Genomic DNA, 6,000 nt, shown 5'->3' with positions numbered 1-6,000 from the left:
TCTCTTCACCAAAAGGGCTGTCAAGCAGTGGAACAGGCTGCCCAGGGAAGTGGTTGAGTCACCATCCCTGGAGGTATTTAAAAGACATGGAGATGTGGTGCTGAGGGACATGGTTTAGTGGTGGACTTGGCAGTGCTAGGGTAACGGTTGGACTTGATGATCTTAAAGGTCCTTTCGAACCAAAATGATTCTATGATTCTATGGTGGTATGTATGCACCTAACTACTCTAGATGAGGACCAAAGTCCGCTTCTATTAATTCCAACAGAATTGATAACTTTCAGCTCATTAGCACAGCTTGTCTGGAGGGCTTTCAAGACATTTCTGATAGCACCTCATATCAATTACACTAGTGTGAATACAAAGATGAAACTCACTTGTGCTCCTACCAATGCTAATCACTGCAAAACATCCTACCCTAATTGGAGCTCAAGAAAATCTGCATTTCATGTAATGAGGTCTCTCTAAAACCATCCTATTCTGGGTTATGCTTCCTTGCTAAGCCAATCTGTCTATTCACCATCACCCTTACTAGAAAAATCATGGTTCAAAGTGCTTCAGTAAACTAATTTAATCCAACTTCTAACATATATTGTGTGTATGGTAAAAAGCAGCACAAATAATTTAGTGTCCAGAAGAATGCAACAACTTTCAAAAAGAGGTGTCTTATATGCAAATAAAGGAAATCCATTAAATACGTAACCAGCAACTTGTACACTGTAATTCATTTAACACTTTTCCATCTAGAATGTCTTTTGAATATCAGATTTGCAGGTAAAAAAAGGAATATACACCTTTCTGTACAAAACTACGCACTTTCAAATATCAAATCAAATTCCTATATTCTAAAGGCTTACCCTATTTCCATGCACATAGAAGTACATTTTTTGATTTGCAGATATCTGAGCAGTTTTGAATTGTGGTGCAAGCCTATGTACAGTAAACTTAAGCCTCTGGAGAGCAGACTGCCTTTTTTAGCTACCTTTCAAAGATTGGAAGGGGCTAGTTCTAAGAAATCTTCCCCCATCATCTTTGCTAAGTTATAGGGAACGGGAGAGGTGCCTGAGGACTGGAGGAAAGCGAATGTCACTCCAGTCTTCAAAAAGGGCAAGAAGGAGAACCCGGGTAACTATAGACCGGTCAGCCTCACCTCCATCCCTGGAAAGGTGATGGAACAACTTGTCCTTGGTGCTGTCTCTAGGCACATCAAGGATAGGGGGATCATTGGGGCACTCAACATGGCTTCACCAAGGGGAAGTCATGCTTAACCAACTTGATAGCCTTTTATGAGGACGTAACCCGGTGGATAGATGATGGTAAAGCTGTGGATGTGGACTATCTCGATTTAAGTAAAGCGTTTGACACAGTCTCCCACAGCATCCTCGCAGCTAAACTGAGGAATTGTGGTCTGGATGATCGGGTAGTGAGGTGGATTGTGAACTGGCTGAAGGAAAGAAGCCAGAGAGTGGTGGTCAATGGGACAGAGTCCAGTTGGAGGCCTGTGTCTAGCGGAGTCCCTCAAGGGTCAGTACTGGGACCAGTACTATTCAATATATTCATTAATGACTTGGATGAGGGAATAGAGTGCACTGTCAGCAAGCTCGCTGATGACACAAAACTGGGAGGAATGGCTGACACACCGGAAGGCTGCGCAGCCATTCAGAGGGACCTGGACAGGCTGGAGAGTTGGGCGGGGAGAAATTTAATGAAATGTAACAAGGGCAAGTGTAGAGTCCTGCATCTGGGCAAGAACAACCCCATGTATGAGTACAAGTTGTGGAAAGACCTGTTGGAGAGCAGCGTAGGGGAAAGGGACCTGGGGGTCCTAGTGGACAGCAGGATGACCATGAGCCAGCAGTGTGCCCTTGTGGCCAAGAAGGCCAATGGCATCCTGGGCTGTATTAGAAGGGGTGTGGCTAGTAGGTCAAGAGGGGTTCTCCTCCCCCTCTACTCTGCCCTGGTGAGGCCGCATCTGGAATATTGTGTCCAGTTCTGGGCCCCTCAGTTCAAGAAGGACAGGGAACTGCTAGAGAGAGTCCAGCGCAGAGCCACGAAGATGATTAAGGGGGTGGAACATCTCCCTTATGAGGAGAGGCTGAGGGAGCTGGGTCTCTTTAGCTTGGAGGAGACTGAGGGGTGACCTCATTAATGTTTATAAATATATAAAGGGCAAGTGTCATGAGGATGGAGCCAGGCTCTTCTCAGTGACATCCCTTGACAGGACAAGGGGCAATGGGTGCAAGCTGGAACACAGGAGGTTCCACATAAATATGAGGAAAAACTTCTTTACAGTGAGGGTGACTGAACACTGGAACAGGCTGCCCAGAGAGGTTGTGGAGTCTCCTTCTCTGGAGACATTCAAAACCCGCCTGGACGCGTTCCTGTGTGACATGATCTAGGTAATCCTGCTCCAGCAGGGGGATTGGACTAGATGATCTTTCGAGGTCCCTTCCAATCCCTAACAGTCTGTGACCCCAAGGCTTCCTAGGACCACTGACTGCAAAACACTGTCAGAGATGCACCAATTCCACCTCTTTGTCTATCCTGCTGGATTTCACAACACAATACTTTTTAACCCAATGATATGAGACCTTTATAAAACATCACTCAAAATATTTGCAAATTAGAATATATATTAAAAACCTAAACCCTTACTGCATTCATAGCGAGCACATGTATTAGCATATTCCAAAAGTAAGAATCATCTTTAGTGTCCAGAGAAAAACACTGCAAAATATTCTGTATGTAAAAATTACTCTAAGTACACCAGTCTCTAACAAGCAGAATTCTTACGGATTTGAGCCAAACAGGATCACAAAAGCTTTTGGCTGCAAACGTTGCAGAATCCCATCTGGTTTCATGGAACAACTTATTTTCCTCTCCACTTCATTCAAGCCTCCAGAAAGAAATTTAAAAAGAAAAAAAAAAAAAAAGAGTAGACCTTTTCTTATGTACACAAATTATATTCATAAGTTATTCCAAACAGGCAGAAAATACTTCAATCTTATTACAGAACAAACAGAAAAACAGAGTCTAGTTCTTGACGTAAAGTTTCACATAACAGTAAACAGTATGTATAGCATACAGAAAAAGGGTAAGAAAGAAACATTAAAGCCCAAGTTTTAAGAATGCAGGTGACTGTTAATCAGACTATGCCTAGTTAGCTGGATAAGTAACAGCATAACTGACCCCCCGCTCTTTTTTTTTTTTTTTAAGCCCAACACAACAGAACCTTTAGAAGGGGAAAGAGGATTTCTCTTAATATCCATGAACAAAAATTCTGAATAATCCGTATGTTTCCTCGCTCAAGCATTCATTGTTACTGAAGTCAGAGAAGAAAAGCTTTTTTAGTGAAGTAAACACCATCATAAGGAAATGTCTGGCTAATGGGGATATAAGCCTGAAACAGCCTTTTTATCTGATGTTGTTCTTTAGAAATATTTTCTGTATGTAATGTACAGCTTTAGTCCAATAAAATAAGAGTAACAAGATTAAAGGGGTTTCCCTACAATGGAAGATAGCCGTTTATAGGATGCACTTACTATAGCTTATAAATATTAGATGTACAGCAGTTTTTCCAAATTTTGTTCAGGGTGTACCGAACTGCTGCTGAAAAGAAAGGTTCACATTATCTCTTCCTTATATTAATTCCCTGAACAAAGCTGTAAATTTTTCTTTGTATTAGGAACTGACTGAAGTGCTCCTATTTAATATGATGGCAACATCAGATCAACTGTCATTCACTTAACAACTTAGGCATTGCTACAGCCTTGAAGAAAGCACATAGATATTTTGTATCCTGCATGAATCAAGGACTTATTAAAATGTGTTACCTGACATGATGACAGAACAGACACCTCAAGGAAAGCATGGCACTTATTACCCACAAAAAGGGGTTTTTATCCTTTCTTGAACCATTGCATGACATATCAGAGTAGACAGAGAACTAAGTAGTACTTTTAACAGTTATGAAATGGGTAAAAAAGAAATTTGGTATTCAAAAATATTCCTACAACCTAAACTAGTTTAATTTCCAGAAAATGTAATGTTACAACACAAAAGGTCTGTACATATGCTAATACTGATAAGTCAGCACTGAAGCGGCTATTCTGCAATTGTTTTCCAAGATAAAAATTATTGTTCTTATTTTATAATGGTACCAATTAAAGAAACAGTAAGGCTCAAATCTTAATTGCAATACACAGCAATACTGTCTAACCACTAGACTGGATTAATTTATAGATCAATTCAGCCTGCTTTGAAACTGCTGCCAAAAATTTTTTTAGAGCATTAACTTGCTCTTAATTTAAACCTCAGCTGACGACTTAAAAACCAGACAATTATCCATGGGTTCCAGGCACCTCAAAACAGAGTAACGCTTTCCCTTTGAAAAATACCCTAAGAATGTAAAAGATCTAACAAAAGGAGCGGGGGGGCAGAATATTATAAGGGAAAAGCATCACCTTTCCCAGCAGAAACATTCTACCCTTGAGAAGAAACCCTTCATTCATCCTTACTCCTCTAAAGCAAGAATCTAACTACTGGCCAACAAAATCATGTGTCACAAAGATGTTAAATTGGGACCAAGTTGCTTGCATGTAATCCATTGATACTATAATAAATGATGAAAAAAATATTGGAATATTGTTATGATTGAAAACAATATATACTTTCTGGTTAATTTAATCCATTTGTTACTTGTTACATTCATTTTTAGACACTTTTTTCCTGTTCAGTTTATGCTAATAAATGTTGATGGATAAGATTAAAACAAGAGATTTACTTGCAGACTGAGATTTTAAGTCAAAAAAAGCATTTCAGAGTTAAACCTGTGTGATCATAAATACAGACGATGCCAGAACAGCAATGATACCTGACAGCTGATAAGCATTTTTACTCATGACTGCCTATTTTTCACAACTCACATTATGCCATTTCCTCTAAATTGGAAGTGTTACCACTTCATCTCTGTCTAATGGTTATATCCTTTCTTAGTGGAATAAACTTTCCCAGTTCTGACTGGACCGTACTACGAACTTGTATTTTTACTAGGTATTTCACTGGAATTATTCCTGGGGAACCTGGGCATCTGGAGACCTCTTGCCAAGTTCTGCTATTCTTTTACATGGTTTCAACTCCATGGTTTTAAAACTTTGTGATTGTTTCCCTCTTATGTTTGTACAGGCATGCCTACACTTGTGCGTTAGTTCAGGTCACGAGGGTACTTTAAAGATCACCCTCACCAACAGTGCTTTTGTTTACATCGCAAAGTAGGCTGGGAATACACAAACTGAATTCTTTTTGGATGAAACTACACTGGAAAGCTCAGAGTGCACCCAACCTGCTCCAACAACTAAGAGGCACTCAGTCTGGAGGGCCAGAAAGGAGCCAGGCTGAAGGAAAGAGAAACACAGGGCCTCAGCACCACCTACCTTGCTCTACAAAAGCAGTTTGATGGGGCTGCTCTCCTTACTAGGGAGCCTGTATTGCCAAGCATCCACTTCAATCATTTATCGTGGTTACTTCATTGAGCCTCAAGAGGCTTGGATTTCTTTAATGTTCATTAACATTGGCATGACTCTACTTCAGCCCAAACAAACTTCTTCCACACATCCCAACTTACTTCATTTCTTCCTCCCTTTCCTTGCTATCTTTTCTTCCCTTTACTGAGAACTGTCAGGCCACTCTTCAGCAAACTAAATCTGGTCCAATGACTACCTTGCTAGGCCTACAATGTACTTACTGATCTCTAAAGACAAAGTTGTTTTTAAAAACAAGATTGCCTAACATGAAGTTTCTAAATTTACACTTGTTTTACTAAACAAGTTAATCTGATCTTCAAAGGCACCCCCTGAATCACAGAGGAGTTACTTACACTCCCTTGTGAGTTGGTGCCCAAGTAATATGACTGTAATACAATTAAGCTCATCTTCTGGTAAACAATTAGTAAAACATGAGATCATTTAATGGTAGACAAAAGACATTAACAGCCTAGCTTTCA

This window comes from Nyctibius grandis, chromosome 2, assembly GCF_013368605.1.
Source record: "Nyctibius grandis isolate bNycGra1 chromosome 2, bNycGra1.pri, whole genome shotgun sequence".
NCBI classification, from domain to species: Eukaryota; Metazoa; Chordata; class Aves; order Nyctibiiformes; family Nyctibiidae; genus Nyctibius; species Nyctibius grandis.
Note: the sequence above shows the minus strand (reverse complement) of the source record.